We start from the raw sequence: 22,943 nt of genomic DNA on the forward strand, positions 1-22,943 counted from the left end.
TTTTTGGTTTTCTTCATTCTTCTTGGCCCTGTACGAGGAGAGACCCATCGTTGCATCTAGATGGCAGCTTGCAAGCTTTTAAGATCTCAGTCACTACTAGCCACAGTAGAAGGTGGAACAATGATTTGTGTAGTATGTTATGCCAATTGAGCTTGATGTCCTCTGGGACTATGGTCCTGAGCCCATGGTTTCAACTACTTGGTCCCTCAGAATCCGGGCAATTTTAAAATGTGCTTTAAGGAGGGTTCCTTTGTGGCAATGGAACAATTCTGTATCTCGATTGTGGTTGTGCCTAAACAAAAAATCAAACTCATTGCCATAGAGTCAATTCTGACTCACAGCAACCTCCACTGGGTTTCCAAGGCTATACATCTTTACAGAAACAGACCACCCTGTCTTTCTTCTGCAGAGCAACTGGTAGATATGAATCACCAACCTTTCAGTTAGCAGCCAGGTGCATTAACAACTACACCACCAGAGCTCCTTGTGGTTATGCTTATATGGATTTATATGTGATAATATATATAGAACTATACACACACACATACAAAAGAAATGAATGCATGCAAAAACTGATGAATTCCAGTTTATAGTCTAGGTTAGTAAAGTTTACAGTCTAGTTAATTGTACTGTGCTAATATCAATTTCCCAGTTTTAATAAGGTACTATAGTTACTAAGATTATTTCATTGGGGGAAGCAGGATGATGAGTACTTCAGATCTGTCTGTACTAATTTTGCAATTCCTTGAATTCTATATGTACTTAAAAATAAAAATGATTTTAGAATGGTGTTCCCAGTGTCTGGACCTGCTTAAGAGTTTTTCAGAAGCTTCCTCCTCTTCACTCATATAGACCTTTTGGGGTTCCAACCCATGGTTCCTGCCTTTGCAGGAAGCTTCCTGTCTGCCAATGTCCACTTTTGGATTCCTGTAGCACTTATGCTGTGAACATAGAGCCAAGGCTCGGTTCTATACTGTTTCACGTTTCTGTTTGCATTGTTAACCATATGGAGAGCTCTCTAAGAGTAAGGATCATACCTTCTGGGTTTTCCACCTCTTTCTCAGATCCTGAGGTTACACAACTCATGCTCAAATTTTACTTGGTGATAGATGGATAAATATCTACCCCCTAAGGGCCCCAATTTTCCTCAATCCATTAATTTCCATCCTTCCCCAGCTGCTTTTAAGTCCGGTCCTGTGGCAGACTGTCTCCAATAATCAAATGGGGAAATGAGAGAACATTGGACTTGGAGTCAGTTATAAGAGCCACTCCATCATGAACAAAAAAAAAAAAAGAAAAAAAAACCTTAGTGAATATCTACACTATGAGAGGTGCTTTACATGCGTTGTATCTAATCCTTATAACGACACTGCAAATAGGGAGCTGAACTCCTATTTTACTGATGAAGCCAGTTCCACAGAAGAAAGAGGTGGTAACAATTAAAAAACAAGTTCTGTTTCCCAACTTTGTCAAGTACAAACAGTGTAAACTTGGATCAGTTACTTAACCTCCCTAATCTTCAGTTTTCTCATCCATAAAATGGGAAGAATAATAATACTTCCCTTGCAAAGATTTTGTGAGTAGATGAAATAACTTTCATAGCATATATTACTCTGTGAGCTTCTCAGAGATGAGACCAGGCCTGTCATGTGGTGGCTATTTTCTGCATATTGTTGAAGTACTCTGTAAATGAATAATGATTGAAAGAATGAATCAATGCTTAGAAAGTGTCCCCACATTTTGAGGCATAGAATAGGAGCTCTCTAAATGTTAGTTCCTTCCTCTTCCTATTTTCCTGCTTCTCTTCCTCTGCTCTCCATTCCCAGCCTTTTCTGGCATCAATTCTCATCTAAACAATGCCAGAACAGTGAAGAAGCTGCCAGTCTGTCCCTTTTGGTTCCAAAGGAAAGGAAATATGCCACCTTCAGTTTGAGGAGCTTGAACATGAGAAGGAGGTGTGCCCAAGCTTGGGGATCCTTCTGCCCCTGAACTCATTCTGACATCTGAAGCTAGGTAGGGCTAAGGAAAGCCTGTGCAAGCCATCAGCCTGAGTGGTGGCTTCTCATGGTTCTCCAAGGTACCCTTTTCCAGTGGGCCTAGAGAGGGAGCTTAAACACTGCAGGCCTAGTGTTCTTCTACAAAGAACCTCACACAAAGGAACCAGGGAGTCCAGGGGGGTCTGTAGGACACTCCTCTTTGGAGATAGGGCAATAGGGTTTTACAGTCCCTGTTTGCCGGTCCCTGACACAGAATATTGGAGTCTAAGCTGGACAGAGGTATTAAAGTAACCTGTATGTTGTCAATGAAAGCTCTTTCCCAAGTAGCTGATTCCTCTCCTAGTAGAAACTGATCCAATGGCTGATCCCTCCCTCAAGGAGAAATGATATGCTCACCCAGGTGATAAGGGCAAGACAGACCATGCCGGCACTTCTGGAATCCAAGGGTGCCTGAGTCGAGATGAAAGGACAGTGAAGATGATGGTTTCATATGAACTGAAGGCTCCATGGCCATTTTCCTTCACTGTGATACTCAAGTGCCCTTTATTAGGGGATAGAATCTTGCATTTGCCTGGAGGGTTCAGGCTGGTAGGTAATGCCTTGGGGAAAGAGTAAACTGGCAACATAATTCACACTAAAGTGTAAACAATTGACAATCTAGCTTCTTCCCTGTCTGAACAATGCTAGCCTGCTGGCCCCAAATTTAGAACTGAGTGGTCATTTCATGCAGTTTGTGCCTGCAGAGCTGTTTGACCAGATGAATGGACACTGCATCCCTAATGCTCCCTTTCTTCTTGGCCCCGGGAATCTGCTTCAATTTAGGATTATTGAGGCTAATCCATATTCCCCTTGTATAACATAATCCTCCTCATTCTGGCCCAGCAAGGATAGGAAATTTAGCCGGTTGTGCAGGCTTCACTTCCTCTCCTAACTTTAAAGCTGAATAAGAATTCCAGACATCTTTAAGGCCCTTTCCCCAAACCATCCCCCATTGTTGAACATATATGGATTAATATTTCCATTTTATAGATGTAGAAACTAAGACTTTTCAGGTGATGGTGAAAGGGATTGCCGAAGGTCACACAGGAGACAATGACAAGGTTGAATCTAAATCTTTGGTCTCCTAATTTCCACTCCTATACTCAGCTCAGGTTTCCTGCCCCTACTGACCTTGCTCCATAGTCTGCCAGGAAACACCAACTGTGGTAGCTCCCTTAGCCATCATCTTTCCTCCAGTTCTTCCAGGCTGGACACAGGTACCTGACTTCAGGAATAAACAGGGCTTTTGTTAACAGGAAGCTCATGCTAGTGTGAACAAACAAGCATGTGACCCAGAGAGCAAGGAGATGTCACAAGGCAGAGCCAAGGGGTCAAAGCATGGAGCCCAAGGAGGGCTGGGGATCAGGGAGAGAATATTTGGGAAGGGCTAAGTCCACTGGGGAGCTCTGGTAGCATAGTGGCTAAGACGCCTGACTGTTAACCAGAAGGCTGGCAGCTCAAACCCACCAGCCACTCCTCGGAAGGAAGATGGGGCAATCTACTTCCGTAGTGATACTGCCTCAGAAACCCAAGGAGGGGTCTCTATGAGTCGGGTCCAACTCTACGGCACATAACAACAATAACATAGTCCACTGTGGGATTAATTCCACCACTGGCACACTCTTGCCCCTTCAGTTGTACAATCTCTCACTCAGTAGAGTCCTCAGACCACCTCTTAGGCACCCGAGACATCCAGAGCCCCCTGGCATGGTTGATGCTTCCATCCTCAGAGGCCAAATATCTTCCCAGGTTCATAAGCTGATCACACCTCCTGACACTTCGCAAGACTGAGGCTTCCAGAGGCAGCCCAGACCTCATCCTCACCTCTTTCCCTCCTTCCCCCATCTGTACCCCATGCCTCACTGTCCTCAACACTCACTTCTCCTTGGCCCTGAGAGCACATTCTATCAACAGTAGCATCCTCCTCCTCCAAGGAACAGCCAACAATCCCTGATGGCCTCAATGAGACATTTAAAGTTTGACTATGGGAACATGGCTAGTCTGTGCCAGCCACGTAGCTACGTTACAAACTTGTTCCTGAGGGGTCAGTATTTCTTCTAAAACATTTAGTGAAGGAAAGCTCAGGCAGGACCTAAATGAAGTTCGATCTACAGATGTAGGTCTTAGTTATGGATGTTAGGGATTAGAGTGTATTCCAAACAGTGCCACCAACAAGATATTTCTCTTTGGATTTGGAAAGCAGTAAAGGACACACATCCCATCCACATAACTTCACCATGTGCATCTTCCACTTCCTTTTTATTTATTTATTTTTGTCAGGACCCAGTCCTAAACCAAGTGCTCTGGGAGAGGTGAAGGAAACAAAGTCCTGCTTTCAAGGAGGTCTAAGCTGAGGAGGACCAATAAGCCTTACACAGGGTATAGTTCCTGAGCAAAAGAGACTGTAATGTACTCAGCATCTACAAGTGGGGCACAGGCTGTCATTGGGAGTTGGAGACCTGGGTTCTCATTCTGGCTTGGCCACTTTCCTTGGGCCTCACCAAACCCTTATGTATTTAGTGATGAACTAGATGGCTACTGTATTAATTTGAGACCCAGCAATAAGGAGCTCTGTTGACACAAAATTTAAGTGCTTTGCTGCTAACTGAAAGGCTGGTGGTTCAAATCCACCAGACACTCCATGGGAGAAAAGACCTGACAATCTGATCCCGTAAAGATTACAATGTGGGAGACTATATGGTGCAGTTCGATTCTGTCCTACAACATCAGTATGAGTCAGAATTGACTAGACAGCACTTGACAACAGCAATAACTCAGTGACTGATATGTCAGTCCAAGATGAACATTCCAGGTTCATGTCTTCTCCAAGTGAACACTCAGGGATCTTGGTGCTTTCCACTTCATTGGTCTGTCATACTTTAGGACCTTGCTAGTCCAAGTGTGGTCCTTGGACCAACAGTATCAGCATCACCTTAGAGCTTGTTAGAAATGTAAATTCTTGGTTCCCACACCCAGAGTTACTGAATAAGAAACTCTTGTGGTGGGGCCCAGTAATCTAAGGTCTAGCAATCCCTTCAGTTGATTCTGATGCACACTGAAGATTAAGAACTACTGATTTAGGGCTTCATACTTATGGGCATGGGTGCAGTTGCATGGCTGAGTTTGGGCTCACGGGAAGGGAACATGGAGTAGCACACCCCCAGGTTTTATTGGCCAGGCCTGGAAATGCCACATCCACTTCCACTCATATTCTATTGCTAAGAATTTGGCTCCTTGACCACATTTAATTCCAAAGGGCCTGGGAAATTAGTTCTTAGCTGAGCAGACACATGACTAACTACAATTGCGTCACTATGGAAGAAGGGAAGATGGACTTTGGTATATAGCTAGCAGTCTCCACTATAATTGCTAAGGTTTCTTCCATCTCATGGAAACAATGACTTCTTGCATCCATCCTTGATCACAGGCCTCATTTGATAAGCTGAACATACCCCAGAGGTATATCCTCATCTATTTCAACATGGCTCCTGCCTCAATTACAGCAGTTGCCTGGACTTTCTGGTGGAAGTCATGATAACCACAGTCAATCTCCAACTTGGAATGAAGGTGGCTCAAGGGAAAAGAGACGAGATGGGCTTTACAATATATTGTCCTGCCTAGGTTTGAGCAGACAGGAGTTGGGGTTGAAGGACCCTGTGATGGTTAGTTTTATGTATCCACTTGGCTAGATTACAGTATCTGGTTATTTGATCAAACACTAGCCTAGGTGTTGCTGTAAAGTATTTTGCAAATGTGATTAACTTCTATAATCAGTTGACCCTAAATAAAGGATATAATACCCATGATAATGTGGTGGGCCTCATCTAATCTGTTGAAGTTCTTGAGAGCAAAAACAGGTTTCCCAAAGAAGAAGAAATTCTGCCTCAAGAACACAGTGTCAACTGCTACCTGAGTTTCCTTCCGGCTGACCTGCCTTATGGATTTTGAACTTGCCAGCCCTCAGAATTTTGTGTGTGTTTGTGTGTGTGTGTACATGGATATACAAACATGTAACTTATGTGTCCATGCATCTCTTATTGGTTCTGTTTTTCTGGAGAACACTGACATACAGACTATGTTTAGAATATTATACATAATCACTTCCCCCTGGCCCTTGAAATTCATACAAAACACTTGAGGTTTCCAAGATGGAGAACAACGGTTACTACTCGCCGCCCCCCCCCCCTTCATCAATATCATCAGCTCCAAAATTTATTGAGTACATACCATATTGCCACTCCTCGGAAGGAAGGTTGGGCAATCCTACTTCCATAGTGATACTGCCTCGGAAACCCAAGGAGGGGTCGCTATGAGTCGGGGCCGACTCGACGGCAAATAACAACATAACAACAATACCATATTCCAATCCTTGAGATGTAATCTTAGTAAGGAAGTGATCCCAATTGATTAAGATTCTGGAGATTCTCAAAGCTTTAGGTGGGAAAAATGAGGAAGCAGCTGTCCATCCTACCATGACCCCTTTTCCACCACATTGTTCCAGGAGCTTCTTAGAGCAGAGTGAGAAGCCTCCCTCTTCAGACTGGGTGTGTCCTACGGGCAAGATTGTGCCTCTCCTTGGATTCAGAAGCCCCAGGAGTGGGGTGCACTTCCTTGCTCTCTCACCTGAGTCACACTGAGTGCCTCTATTTGGATTCTCTGATGGTAACCCAGTGTTTACCACATTCACTCTAAGATGGCCAGTGCTTTCTCCCTTCTCCAGCCCATGTTGGCTGAGTGTCCTGCAGAAACATCATCCAGGGCTGTGCTTGGAGGTAGCCCATGACTTCTGCAGAGGCACTGTGAAGATGCTTCCCGTAGGGGAAGATGCTGCCCATTGTGTAACTCAGTGTACCTTAAGTAATGGTTCCCATGATGAATTCCTTAGAATTTAATGCCAGGAACACGATTATCTCTCCTGAAAAACTGGCCTTTTGTTCTGGCAGGGAGAACACTATATCCTTTTGGTTCCACTTTGGTCTGAGCTGCCAGGAACCTCCGAGCTGAATTTAATGATTAATTACAACAACCTCAATATTTTCAGTGTAGAATGTAGTTCTTGCTTCATTTCCCATTCACCAGGGCCTCTCAAAGGGAGGACTTCAGATGCCTGGAACAGAATCAGCTTGCTAAAATGCAGCTTCCTGGATCCACCTCAGACCTACTGAATCAAAACCCTGGAGCAGGGGGTGGTGAGGATGGTGGCAGGGATGGGGGAGTGAAATGGTGAAGGTGAGTCATATGCACCCCAACTTAATTCTTATGTAAATAGACAGCTGAGACCCACTGCACTAAGTCAACATTGATTCTTTATTTCAAACATCCTCTAGTAAATGTGTGCTCTCCTGTAAACCACCTCAAAATGTTTTTGGATATAGGAGGGTTTTGATTTATAAATACATTCTACAATGGAATACTACACAATTGTGAAAAAAATGAAGGTGTTTACTAACAAACAAAAAGGTACCCAAGATGTTTCATTAAGTGAAAAAAAGTAACAGAATATCATGTATAGAATACTATCTTTTGTGAAAAATAGAAAAGTGTGACTATATATTGGTCTGTTTATATATTGATGTAAAGAAATCCTAGAGGGCTACATCAGAATTTCATAGCATTTTGTACGAGTGGTGGTGAGAACTGGATGGATCTTTGATGGGAGTGAAGGGAAAACTTTCGCTATGTATTGTTTATATTTTTTCAATTTTGAACCATGTGAATATGTTGTTGTTAGGTGCTGTAGAGTAGATTTCAACTCATAATGATACCATGTAACAGTAGAACTGCCCCATAGGGTTTTCTTGGATGTAATCTATATGGAAGCAGATTGGCAGGTTTTTATCCTTTCGAGCAGCTGGGTGTGTTTGAACTGCCAATGTTTCAGTTAGCAGCCAAGTACTTACCTGTTGTGCAAACAGGGCTCCTTATGAACACATTATAGATTTTAAAAATTAAAAACATGTATATGTAGTTACAAGATACTTTATTTTGTCACAACCATGTTACTGTTTTATGAAGACAGGTGTTTAGAGCCACTCAGTATTCTCTATATCAATTGTGACTTCACACAACTCCATCCCACAACCACCTCCTCTGAAAGGGCCCTCGAGCTCAAGGCTTTGAACAAGACCAGCTCTAACCTCAGAAGTGTGAAAGTGGACTGAGTGAAATACTTCCCCAAGTGTGTCCTAAGAACTTCCAATGTTCAGTGCACAGGTTCAAGAATGTTTCCCCACTATTGCTGCCCACCCAAGGTCATTGTCCTGCTAAGATGGGTTCCAACTTCTTTAAACATCCTGAAGACCAACCAGAGCTGGGGACTGAGGCTTCAGATTCAGACCTTGGCTTGGGTCTGGGTGCACACTGGGACTCTTTCTGGCCTGCATGGTTTGAAGTAAATAGTTTATGGGAAAGCAGGATGACAAAGTTTAAGGTAAGTATAAGTAATTCAGGAGAGAGAGAAAATAAGATTGCAGAAGAAAGGGTAGAGAAAGAAAACACAGCAGTGGAACATTAGCCCCTTCCCCCATCTGAAGAAAACAGCTTCCTTTGGCAGGCATCTCTATAATGTGAGGGGTGACTAAGAGTGTTATCTCCACAGCCCTAGTCTTTGTAGCTGGCGCCAACTTTTTTTTGAAGCACTGGAATGTTCTTTAGGACATTTTTGCCAGGCTTAGGACACGTGGTTAGCCAGTTTTCAAGTGGGAAGAAGTGTTAGTGTTTATCTAATTCAGTCCCTCCACTTTAGGAGTGAAGAAAATGACTTCTTCAAAGATAGGGCTGGGACCTAGAATTGCCTTTATTGCCCTAGAGCTACCAGGAGTGAGGGACTGGGGTCCCTTCTGGAGCACACATATCCCTGAGGGGCCCAGCAGGCAAATCAGAAAAGGGGCCTTATCTCCTCCTTCTCCAACTCACTTATACTCTGGAGATCTTTTCCAGAGTCTTTTTCTCCAGGTCAGAGTCAGGAGGTGCCCCAAGGTGAGAGGTACACATGGGGTTGGAAGAAATAATGGCAACAACACCCTAAAAGAAGACTGTAGGTGGACAGACACATGTCTTGGATCATTAGGGATGGTGAGTCAGGGAGATAGAGATGTTTCAGGAAAACTGTCCCCCAAAGGGAAAAAGAGTGGCATAAATTATGACTTAATGCCCCCAATAAATCCTGATCTGATATTTCAGTGTTCTAGCTGCAGGCATAAATGCTGGGCTGTGATGGATGGATGGATGGTGTGCTTGAAATGATGAAGAACTCCTCCCGTGTCTCTCCAATCTCCAGCAATGATGCTGGTCCTGTTTTATGCTCAGTATCTATAACTAGGACATGTCCTGTAATGAAAGATGATCTAGGGATGGCAGGACCAACTTGTCTCCATTACATCTTCCCTAGCAACAGAGGACTCCAGGATGAGCCTCAGAGCCAGACAAGCTCATGTTCTGGCTCTTGGTGGAGAGGACACAGGGGCACAGGCCTTTTCTCCCCTTGCACCATCTTGCCACAGACTGGTCTTGGGGTGACCAGCTTGACTTTGGTCCCTCATCATCTGCACAGCACAGGGGTATCATTTACTCCAATTTGGTTTCATTTTCTGTGGTGGGGGGGACATGTGGAGGGCCTTGGGGTACCTATCCCGTAGACCCAAAGTAGAGCTACAGAGGCCTCAGTCCTTGGCCATTCAAACTAGGGACTGACCTCCTGAAGATGGATTTGTCCACTTGGGGAAGGGAATCTTCTCAGGTACAGGTTCTTTCACACAGAGAATTGGTTGATTGAACAGTGACATTTGATCTGCAGGGCCCAAGAATCTATTGCCCCTCATCCCAACTTCTGCCTGAAGTTCAGCAAAACTCTCTCTGAATACTCCTTACCACCTCCACACATTTACCTATGCATTGAGCCCACTCAGAATGCAGTCCTCTCCTCTAATCTTTCCAAATCATTCTTTCTCCCTGTATCAGGTTCAAGCTTGCACTGATGACCCCAGCCTGCAAAGACCTCTTCCTTTCCCCAACTCCTACGCACTTATCATTTGAACCACTTACCACCTTGAGTACCTATTTCACTTGTATCTGATTGTTTCATATGTTTTAATCCCTAACAAAAAGGTAAACTTCTTAAATTCTTGTCGTAAACTCCACAGTGGGCTCATGCACAGAGTAAATGCTCAATAAATGTGAACTCAGCCCCGAACTGAGGCATGGGTCTCTTCTATTCACCCAGCCTGGGAGCTCCCCAGATATAAACAAGACACCTTCCCTCTCTGCCCCATTGCCTAACACAGAATACTGGCACATGATGGAAAGGGAACACTGGCCAATACTGCTGGCCAGTTTACTCCATCAAAGCTGGCTCTGTCAGTAGTGGTTGGCACAACAAGCCTGCCTGGGATGTTGATGCTGAGTGCCCTGATTCTCCCATGAATACAGCTTCCTCTGGGTCCCAGCCACCCGACCCTACACAAGGGCTGGACACATTTTCCCCTAGTGGCAGCTGGACTTTATCAAGGCCTCTGGAAAGCTGAGTGCCAAGGGCCCTGGCTGCTGCTTCTGTAGGCTCAGGAGTGGCCACCACACATGCCCTGGCCCAGGTCTGGCTGAGGGGCAGCAGCACCAAAGAAGAAAAAGGAGTGACTCAGAGACCTCTTCACTAATCAGGTTCCAGCATTTTGATACACACCTACACGGAGCCTGGCTGACTGCCACTCTCCTAGCTCTGGCCAGCAGGAAGCCCTCCAGGTTTGTAACCCCCTGCTCTCTCCTTTTTCCAAATGCCTTCTATCTCCACTTTCATAGCTTTCTTGTTTGATAATGGAGTCATTTCTTCCTCCCACCTGTCTTGGAAAGTCCAGGTTGTCCTGTTCCACGTCCTGTATCTAAGCCTGTCCGAGAAGAATATATGTGTCCTTGGAAAAAGAGATGATGTCACACATATGCCAACGTTTAACCGCCCTCATCCCCAGGAAGTTCATCCTTGTATCTGATCTAAATCTCTTTTAGTGCAGCCAAAGCCCAGTTTGCTCACCACCCCTCATAAAGCTTGGCTTCCATCCTTAAGCTCATTCTCTCACCTGCTTCTTGCCAGCTGCACAGCCAGGATGGGGTCGTCCTGTGACCTCGCTTTTAATCGCAGAGCCTGGAGAATGGCTTTTTATCATCCCTGCCGGTGAGTTCCATCTGTCTTAATTACATTTTCTATTTTGTCACTTACCGTCACTTCATATTTCCTTCAGTGGCTGAGCATGCCCATGAGGACCTGGGGGTCCCTGTCCTTCCAGGCCACTCAGTGGTTCCTGGCTGCATCACTCAGGGCTGGCAAATTGCTGGCACCTGCCGCAGGGCTGGCTGTGGAGCAGGCGGAAGAAATTGCCGCCCTCACCCTCCACCCCAACTAAACCGCCTTGGCTGCAGCCCAAAGCTCTGATCTGGGACTTCCTGCTGCCAACTTCTCCAGTTGCCTGCCTGCTGCCTGTCCATGGGTCTCAGGGTGGCCCCAGGCTTGTCTCCAAACCAGGGCAGAAGCTGTGGGCCCACCGGGCCGCCCTGTGCTGGGTGCTTGTTCAACTGGCCTCTCGCCTGGCTTTGTCTCGTTCTGAACTTACTGTGAGCATGTAGGCAGCTCACTGTGCAGTGCCTGCCTCACCTCCTCTACCAAAGGTGATAAAAGGATCTAATGCAATGCTCCACATTGAAGGCCAAGTCCCCTGGCTAACTGTATGTACCATACTTTCTCTCCCCTTGTCTCCTTGAAGACTTGGCTATCTCGGGCCAAGGTTGGTGGCAAGACTGTGGAGCTCACTGGTTGATGGCAGCTCTGGGGAAAAGAGAGAAAAGTGGCCTCCACTGGAAAGGCTTCCTCTTTTTCTCCATCTCCAGCTCTACCTCTTCCAATAATTCTTTCCAAATTTGCCTAGCTCTCTCAGTTCTCCCCACCTCCCTCAGCATAGTTTCAGTAACCCTCGTTTGGCACCAACCACTCACAATCCCAAATATTTCTTTGTCTTTCAGTGGAGGATTTATTGAGGATTTGCTCCTCTCCTGATGGCCAGCTGAATTGATACTATAGGAACATCGACACTACACATGCTGGAAGGGATACCTCTGAGACATTGTTTTACACTTAATGGTGCCATGTCAGGACACAGGCTCAGCTGCTGAAACAGTGACTTAAACAAGGTAGAAGTTTATTTCTCGCCCATACAAAGATCACAACTCCTACGGCAGTTTCATGCCATCTATCGTGATTCGCTTGTTCCAGCTGGCAGGAAGGGAAAGACAGTGAATATTGTCGGGTGACATTCAGCATGTGCTCCCCCATCCCACTCCGCCTTCCTTTTTATCACTGAGCCTAGAAGTCTCAGTACAGGTAGTCTCCAACTTACAACGTATTCAACTTATGATGAACTACACTTACAAATGTCCTCCCCCCCCCCCGTACATCTTATCATTACTGACACATTTGCTGATGTTATCATTCTCAGATGTTCAGTCACATATGTTCAGTTTTTGTGATTTACTGTTCAAAAACATTGCTGGATTTATAAAGATACTGCGGGTGTGGGGGGAGTATCCGACTTACGTCCAAACAAGCTTTCGGCATAGTCTTCGCAATGGAATCCTGTGGTAAGTTTCTCAGACTCTTTTACAACTAGGATTCTGGACATGATTAGTTCCAGCCACAGCTTCTCTCATGTGCAATTTGGAAGGCAGATAGAAGCCTGTGGCCATTCTTCCTTTGGCAGCGGAAGCAGCCGATTGGCAGCCTCTGGCCTATGGGAGTTTGGACAGTGACTGGATTCCCCAATCCTCTATCTGGCTACTTTACATCTAGAGGCAGTTGTGACATTGGCAACAGTTTCCTGAAGCACCCTGATTTCTGGTTTATAGCACCCCACCACTTCCATGTTGTCAGCTCTGGTAATGATTTTGTAAGCACCTATTTCCCGTGATTAAATCTATGTCTGCTAGGAATACCCAGATAGTTTCTGTCTTCTGTGCTGCATCAGGACTGATTCTCATATTACTTCTACTTATATCTATTGGGCAGAACTTGGATGCTGAGAAATGTAGACTTTGTTCTGACTGGCCATACATCCAACTAAAATGTGTGGGTTTTGTTACCAAAGGAAGAGGGAGAAAATGGACACTGAGGAGCACTAGCAATCTGTCTCAGATGCTATGATACACACTAAGAACATGAGAACAGGCTTTGTCAGTGCACTGTTAACTTTAAAGCACTCCAATAACTCATAACTACAATGGATTCTGCAACCCCTTCCATGAATCCAAGTCTTCCAACATAATCAATGTCTCTGCCACTGACGTTCTGACCAAGGTATGCAGAGACAGGTGGAGACAAAGTGAAAGGAGTGAGGGCTTGGGGTAGAGGATCTGGACTACCTTGTCTGCTGGGCCTCAGGTTGGGACTAGACTTTTGTCCTCAAGTCACGTTGGATGCACCCAACAAGGCCCTGTGCTATGTACTGGGAGTGCAGTGACGAATAACTCAGCCATGCTTATAGCTCTCAGAGGACACACAGTTCTTCCCAAGTGTACCAAGACTTTGACGCTTCTTTTTGGCTCATCTAGTAGAGTATTTACTCCTCTTTTCTTCTTCTCTCTCTTGGAAAAAGTCTTTTTCACCTCTAAGACCCTGAACCCTAATGCCCTGTCCTTCAGGAAGTATCCCCAACCTTCTAGGCAAAGTGAGTAGTTCTCTCTTTGGGTTCCCACCCCTGCAATGTCTCCCTCCAACTCAGTTCTGGCCCCAATGGGTTGTACTGGTCTGTTTATGGCTCCTCCTTCTCTATAAGATGGGGTGAAGGTGGGGGTTCTGTGATAGTAGTGACCCTATCTGATTAATCTCTGGATTCTCAGAGCCCAACACAGCTAGTCCTACCTATCCTACAGCCATATTCAACCACCCACCCTTTGCAAATTTGCAGTGCTTTCTCATGTCTCTGGTGGTGTAGTGCTTAAGGCATTTGGCTTGTAACCAAATTGTTGGTGGCTTGAATCCACCAGCCACTCCACAGAAATTGAGGTAGTCTGCTTCCATAAATATAGCCTTGGAAACCCAATGAGGGTTGCTATGAGTTGGTGTCAACTCAATGGCAGTGATTTTCTCATGCCTCTGAGACTTCACAAATGGTATTCCTTCTGCTTAGAATACCTTCTTCACCTTCCTTACCTAGGTTGTATCAGCCAAGACCAGCCAACCACCACTTCTTCCAAGAAGGTGTTCCCAGCCCCCCAAAAGGTGGACTGAGTGCCTCCTATAAGCTCCCACAGCCTCTATTCCTCCTGCATTTGCCCTACTCAGAGTGTGGTCAGGGACCAGCAGCATGAGCATCACCTGGGAGCTTGTTGTAAATACAGAATATCGAGCCCCATTCCAGACCTACTAAATCAGAATGCACATTCTAACAAGATCCCTAGGTAATTCACGTGCATAGTCAAGTCTGAGAAGCCCTGTTACTGCACCACTGATTACATGCACTGGGATCACCTGTCTATAGTCTTTTATCTCCTACCAGGCTGTGAGCTTGTCCTGAAAGCAAGAAATATTTCTTATCCTTTTTATCCATCCCCTCTTCTCTAGTAAGGTTGATAGATTCAGGAATACATAGTTAAATTTGAATTTCAGATGAATAATAAATGTTTTGTATACATCCCATGCAATATTTGGGATATTATTATACTACAAAATGATTGTTAATCTGACATTAAAATTTAACTGGGAGTCCTGTATGTTACCTGGCAACCCCTTCCCAACCCCTGCCTGGTACAGAACCTACGCACAAGGTACTCAGCACACATTTGCTGCATGAAGGCTGATAATACATGAATGTGAGCCTCATCTATAAACCAGAGAAGTTTACCTGCCTCACCTACCTCCCAGGGTTGTTGCTAAGATAAAACTAGTGAAAGAGAAAGTGCTGTAGAAACTCTAAAGCTGGGTACCAGTGTGGTTTGTTATTATTGTTATCATCGTCGCCTGCATCCAAATGGCCCAAATGCTGCTAAGCTAGACTTGTTGAGCATTCATATATGCCAGTAATTCTTTTGTATTACTCAGATCAATCTGCATTTAGCACATCAGGACAGATTACATTATATTATAATCATGTTATTACTATTATTATCACCACTATTGATATGGTTACACTATGCTCTTTATGGATCACTGCGGTTATTTTTCCTGCAGAGAATTGTATGTTCTTATCTGTGACTTCATTGTGCTAAATTCAGGGCTCTGAATGACGGATGCCTGGAAGCTCTACTCCTCCTTGGGAGCCCCAACCATCAAAGGCTACCAACCAAGAGAGCAAGTGGACCCTTAGGGGGAGCACAGATACAAGACAAATTTCTGAGCCAAAATCCAGGGCAACAGTTCTTAGAGTGTGATCTTTGGACCAGCAGTATTGGTATCGTCTGGGAGCTTGTTAGAAATACAGATTCTTGGGCCTTACTGCAGATTTCCTGAGTCAGAAACACTGAGGATGGGGCCCAGCAATCTATATTAATAAGCCCTCCAGGTGATTTGGTGCAACCTAAAGTTTGAGAGGAGGCCCTGGTTAGTGCAAACAGTTAGTGCTCAGCTGTAACTGACAGATTAGGGATCTGAGGTGCCACCCAGAGGCACCTCAGTAGAAAGACTTGGTGATCTGCTTTTGAAAAATCAGCCCTTGAAACTCCTATGGATCATAGTCTACTCTGAAACACATGGTATCACCATGACTTGAAGTTGACTCAATGCAACTGGTTGAAGTTTGAGAATCACGCATCTAGGCAGAGCACTCCAAGCAGAGAGAACATCATGGGCAAAGGCCCTGAGGCTTGGCAGCAAGTGACACGGTTGTGTTTGACTGGAGTCTGTGATATGAGTAAAAATATGGTTTAGAGGCAGAGCTGGGCAGATCTTGGATGTCAGAGGGACTCATTCAGATTTTATCCAGCTGGCAATAGTGTCTGAAGGCTCTTGAAGAGGAAAGGGCATGGTCAGAGCTGTGCTTGTGTAGGATGGAAGGAGAAAATGAGACTAGAAGCTGGGAGCACATCAAGGAAGCTTCTGGCCAGGGCTGGCTCCCCCAGCCACATAAGCTGTGCCAGGGGGTGGAGGTTGCATGACATGTAACCTTACAGCCTTGGCTAGAACAGTTTCAGGAAGAGTACAGTGCATGTCCTTCTTCGCAAAGATAATGTTTTTCATTCACAGCATTAGCAAAATAACAAATCTTCTCTGGCCGGCTGGACTTTGCAGCTCTCGCCAGCTGGGAAATTCGGTTCTATGACAGCTCCCAGCACCCCCGGGCGGGCCTTGGGCCCAGAGCTTCCCGGCAGAGGCTTTGATTTGCAGCAGCTGTTGCCATGGACGCTTCTGAAGGTTGGGTTTTTTGCAGGGGGAGAGGGAGTGGAGATTGGGACTCACAGAAGGAATATGACAGATGGGCTCTTGCCCAGCCCCCTCCCTATTTCTCCCAGCCTCCCTGGTCTGTGGGGAGGAGGCTGCCTTTGGATAAAGTCTTAATTTGCTAAGCTGCTAACCAAAAGGTTGAAAGTTTGAGTCTACCCAGAGGCATCTTGGTAGAAAGATCTGGCCATCTACTTCCAAAAAATCAGCCACTGAAAAGCCCATGGGCACAGTTCTACAATGACATGCATAGGGTCACTGTGAGTCAAAGTTGACTCGAAGGCAACTAGTTAAGGTCTGGAGAAGGAGGACGTGAGAAGGAAGGAAGAGAAAGAATAAATATTTAAACCACCCTATTCACTCATCTTCACCACCTTCACCCTGCTCCAAGCCCTGCCTCAGGAGACTCTCCACTTCCTTTGAGGAACTCTGGGTGTCTATGGAGCAATGGAGGTCAAAGGAAGCATCATACTTCCTGGCTCCTGTTGACCAACAAGCATAGCCAGGATGTACCTTCTTGTAAAGGCTTTGGCTGTGGAGGGAGCAGGGACAGTTTCTCCAGTGGCTGCATAGGCAGCAGACATCACTGGCAGGGGCTTGGGCAAGAAAGCAAGAACATGGCAGACCCCACTAGAGAGCAGAAGATACTTATCCTGAAGTACAATGGAAACATCCCATGGAGACCCAAAAAAACCACCATATGCATGTGTGTGGGAGAAGGGAGAGGGGGTCTTTACCTGGGGCTGGTCCTTTGACAGCAAGCAGGGCAAGTGTCGATGAATTGCTGTCAATTGTGAAAGTGCCTCTATTATGTCCCCATGCTGAAGAGACATGGACTACACATGCAGAGTCGTTGGCCCAAGGATGTTGTTGTTAGGGGCCGTAGAGTCGTTTTCCGACTCATAGTGACCCCATGTTACAGAGTGGAACTGCCCCCATTACAGCCATTTCTTGGGTGTAATCTTTGTGGAAGCAGACTGCCAGGTCTTTCTCCCCCAAAGTGGCTAGATGGGTTCGAACTGCCAGCCTTTTGGTTAGCAGCCGAACATTTAACCAGGGCTCCTTCTGGCATAAGGTGAACACTTGATAAAGGAGCATTGAATGATGACTGTGAGTTAGTCCCTTTTGTGGCTCTATGGACCCCCTCAGTTCTTGGGACAGAGGTATCGATGCCTGTAGGTTGTGGGATGTATGTCTTCTGCTTTTCAAGGACATTGGATGTCACCTTCTGATGGGGGTTCCCCTGGGGAGGAGTTAGCAATGCATTACAACTAGAGCCCTTCATGACTCTATCCCTAACTGCCACTAACTACTATTCACATTGTAGAGAAGGAGAAGTGGAGGCCCACTCATGGAGCACTGCTCACTCTGAGTCACAGAATTAGTCAGGACCACAGTCACTGAAATTAGGTGGTTAGACTTTCACACTAACACTACTTCTTCCACTCTAGCAAGCTATCATCAGTATTTAGGAACACCCCCAGAGGGGTAGGAGAAGAGTGTGCCTGAGAGCCATGGGACCACTGCCCCCAGGTCTTTAGATCTCCCTGTTCCTCAACCTTCTGATGAAGGACTCTGAGAAAACCTGCCTCTCACCCCTCGAGTTACATCACCCAGGCCTTTAGGGAAATTACTAGGGAGATTAGTGATTCCGTCATGGGCCGTATAATGGCACAGAGTCTGGAACCAGACTGCCAGCGTTCACATACTGGCTCCACCACTTGCTGCCTATGTTGCCTTGGAGTGAGTCTTTTGACCTATCTGTGCTTCAGTTTTCTTTTCTCAAAATAGGGATAGGATTTCTATGAGGATTAAATGAATTCCCTTTTCAAAGGACTTAGAGCAGTGTCTGTTTCAAAGTAAGTATTAGATAAGAGTTTAATATGTAAAATTCTTTGTAATTGGGTTCCCTAGAAGCTGAGCCCAAGACAGGGATTCAGATGCATGCACGAGATTTACTGAGGGAGTCCTCACAGAAGAAAGGGAGGGAGGGGAGGAAGGGAGAACCTGGGAAGGACTTAAGTCATGATTTGGTCTTGGCTAGGGTGGGCAATCCTACTTCTGTAGTGATATTGCCTCGGAAGCCCAAGGAGGGGTCGCTACGAGTCGGGGCCGACTCGACGGCAAATAACAACAACAGCAGGGTCTGGCTAGCCACTCTGAAACACCAGCTGCACCGTAGAGGTTGGCTTACTTTGAGGTAAGGGCAGGCTATGGGAGTAAGGGGGCAGCCTTCGCCTACACCACTCAGTCCTTTTCCATGAGACACCCTAAGTAGGGCTAGGATAACCTCCCAGAAGAGGTGAATCTCATTTGCCAAAAGCAGTTTTCTAGAGCAGAGGGTGGCTGAGAGCAGCTGTTGGCAAGCAAGCGCAGCTGACACTTGCTGCAGCTGGATGATGGGTACAGAGATCCAGCAAAGCTTGAGCACTCTAGTTGCTGTGGAATCATGGAAACCCCATATGAGGCTGAGTAGAACTGTACTTTACTGAGTTGTCATGGCTGTGACCTTTCAGAAGCATATTGCCAGGCTTTTCTTCCAAGGTACTTCTAACTGCTAACTTTTGGGTTAATAGCCCAGCTCTTAATCATTTATATGACCCAGGGACTCCAGTGTGAGCACTGACCAAACTGTTTCACAGGGTTTTCTTAGCCATCATCTTTTTATGGGAGCAGATCCCCAGGCCTTTCTTCTGTGACACCACTGGGTGGGTTCAAACTGCCTCTCTTTAGGGGAGCTCTGGTAGCATAGTGGCTAAGATACTTGCCTGCTAACCAGACGGCTGGCAGTTCAAACCCACCAGCCACTCCTCGGAAGGAAGGTTGGGCAATCCTACTTCCATAGTGATACTGCTTCAGAAACCCAAGGAGGGGTCGCTATGAGTCGGGGCTGACTCGACGGAACATAACAACAACATCTTTAGGTCCAGTGAAAACCGTTTGCAGCACCCAGAGACCTATCGAATCATCCTTTGCTTGGCAGAAGGGAGGACATTGTCCTTGGTCCTGACCCTTCCCTTTTACTTCCAGCCAGGCTGGACTTCCTCCCCTACTCCACTCCCAGCCATAAATCAAAGTTCTCACCAAGAGTTAGAGAAATTAAAGGGCACCCCAGCCCCTGCTCTGGTAGCATAGTGGCTAAGACACTTGCCTGCTAACCAGACGGCTGGCGGTTCAAACCCACCAGCCACTCCTCGGAAGGAAGGTTGGGCAATCCTACTTCGGTAGTGATACCGCCTCGGAAACCCAAGGAGGGGTCGCTATGAGTCGGGCCGACTCAACGGCACATAACAACAACAACAACCCAGCCCCTGCACCACTTTCTCATTTCTCACCAGATCTGTCCAAGAGGGGAACTCTCCCAAGGACCCCCAAGTTGCATGAACCCAAGATGCACTAACTTAATATTCACAGATATAAATGTATGGAAGATCCTCAAGCAGGGGCCTAGCCTTTTGGTGGTAACTTGACCTCAGTCCCTCCCTCCCTCCCCCCTTCCAGGGCCTTGTGATGTGGACCTCACCACACAGGAATTTCTATCACACCATGAACACCTTGGAGGAAAATCGGCAAAATTAATTGGAAATTAAAGTCACCAAATGAGCACTGAATTAAGAAACCATTAACTCCAAATGACTGCTGGAAGGGAGCGGAAGTTAATTACAAAGGCTGCATAGTTATTTTGTGTGTTTTCTGCATCACAGTTATTGTCTCAGATCCTGATGTCTGAGTCTGATTAGCATTCGATGGCTATCACTGCTCCTTTGGATGAGATGTGTGCCCCTCCCCAGGTGCCCTTTGGACCAACTCAGGCATCTAGGAGGCCTCTCCCTGCCTGGGACTGGGCTTCCCCCCAAACTCCCTTCCTAATCCACAACAGCATCTCCCCACAGCTGTCCCCTGCCTCAGTAGCCTCCAAGGGAAGCCATTGCCAGTAGCATCCCAGGGAGTGCTTGCCCACACATTACCATTGCATAATGGGCACCACTATCCACCTCATTAGGCTCTGCTGGGGATCAGGATTAAATGGGATAAAGTGGAAGAAGCACATGGCTTATTAGCCAAGGGGGCCATAGGAGAGAATGTGGGGAGATCAGCTGGCTGCCCGCCAAGAGTAACCCCCAGATGTACCAACACAACTCTGGTGCCAGCTTCCCTCTCTCCCTGGGAATAATCTAAAGCAATAGAAAATGACTACTTGAATGGAAGCTGTGTGAAAGCAGGGGTTTTTGTTTGTTTTGTTCACAGGCTACCCTCAGTACCTAGATCCTTGCCTGGCACAACAAATATTTGGTGAATGGATGAATGAATTGGAACTTTCAAGAATCCTTCACTTGACCATGAACAGAGGGCAAGGAACTGTTTGCAATGGCCTTCTTTCTAACTACTGGAGCCAGATTATCTCACTGAAGGATGTGACTGAAACCATCTTTGTCTTTCACTGGCACTATGGCAAAGCCTGTTAGCTGGTCCCTCTCTATCCTGTCTTGGGCCCTCATCTCCCTCCTTCATTCTCTATATTATATTAGAGTAACTTTTCCAAAATCCATGTTTGATCATGTTCCTTCACTGCTCAATACCCTTCCATGACTCCTCATTTCCTACAGAGTAAAATGTCAATGTATAAAAGTTTTCAGCTTGGCGTTTGAAACTCTGAAATCTATAGTCTCCAGAGCTATCTTTCTAGAATGTTCTCCTCCAGGAAGTTCTTCTTAACTGCCTGGGCCCCCTGTGAGTTTGAGTACTCTCTTCTTTTGACTTTCTCTGCCATGAATTTAGCAGGTAACCAGGCACTATGCAATGATAAGGACACTTATCAATTAATTCATTTGCTTCCCCTCCATACACTTCCTCCATTATGTTCTTATATCACAAAAAACAAACAACAAACCCATTCCTGTTGAATCGGTTCTGATTCATAGTGACTCTATGGGCAGATTAAAACTATCCATAGCATTTCTAAGACTGTAATCTTTGCAGACCACTGCTTATCTGTCAGTTTGTTGTACGATGGTGGCTTGCATGTTGCTGGGATGCTGGGAGCTATGCCACTGATATTTCAAATACACCCGTAGATTTCAGCAGAGCTTCCAGACAGACTGGGAAGAAAAACCTAGCACCCTACTTCTGAGAAAAATGGCCAGTAAAATCCTTGTGGGTAGCAGTGGAACATTGTCTGATATAGTACTGGAAGATGAACCCCTCAAATTGGAAAGCACTCAAAATACGACTGAGGAAGAGCTGACTCCTCAAAGTAGTTTGTTGTTGTTAGGTGATGTTGAGTTGATTCTGACTCATATTGACCCTATGTACAACAGAACGAAACACTGCCCTGTGCAAAAGTAGAGTCATTCTTAATTACATGGATAGAATAAAGCTTTTGAGACCTTCATTTGCTGATGTGGCATGACTCAAAATGAGACGAAACAGCTGCAAATACCCATTAATAATTAGAATGTGAAATGTACAAAGTATGAATCTAGGAAAATTGGAAATCATCAAACATGAAGTGGAATAAATAAAGATTGATATTCTAGGCATTAGTGAACTGAATGGACTGATATTGGCCATTTTGAATCAGACAATCATATGGTCTAATATGCCAGGAATGAAAAATGAAGAGGAGTGGCATCACATTCATTCAAAAATAACATTTCAAGATCTATCCTGAAGTACAATGCTGTCAGTGATAGGATAATATCCATACACATACATGGAAGATGTATGTGTATGAAAGATGACTGATGACCAGATGTCACTAATGACTGAAGACCAAACGAGTTGTGGGATAACATCAAGGATATCATACATGAAGAAAGAAAATGGTCATTAAAAAGACAAAGACCAAAATGAATGTTAGAAGAGACTCTGAAACATGCTCTTGGAGGAAAGATGTTCTTCTTCAAAGATGAAGAAATTGAAGACTTTTACTAACCTCTTCAATCTGAGATTGATCAAACAAACAATTAAGATACATCAACAATTAGTGGTGACTGGAAGGCAAAACTTGGAAATAAAGAAGGATCAGTAGCTGGAAAATATGCCTTGGTGATAAAAACAACACAGGAGATCACATAATAGAATTTTGCAAGACTAACAATTTGTTCATTGCAAATACCTTTTTTCAACAACATAAATGGTGACTACATATGTGTACTTCACCAGATGGAACACAGGAACCAAATTGACTCCATTAGTGGAAAAAGATGATGGAGAAACTCAATATCATAAGTCAGAGCAAGGCCAGGGAACAACTGTGACACATAACATCAATTGCTTCTATGCAAGGTCAAGTTGAAGATGGAGAAAATTAAAACAAGTCCACGAGAACCAAAATATGACCTTGAGTATATCCCATCTGAATTAAGAGACCATCTCAAAAATAGATTTAACCTATTGAACACTAATGACTGAAGACCAAACGAGTTGTGGGATAACATCAAGGATATCATACATGAAGAAAGAAAATGGTCATTAAAAAGACAAAGACCAAAATG

Source organism: Orycteropus afer, unplaced genomic scaffold, assembly GCF_000298275.1.
Source record: "Orycteropus afer afer isolate SDZICR_OR568_19922 unplaced genomic scaffold, OryAfe1.0 scaffold00233, whole genome shotgun sequence".
Classification (NCBI taxonomy): Eukaryota; Metazoa; Chordata; class Mammalia; order Tubulidentata; family Orycteropodidae; genus Orycteropus; species Orycteropus afer.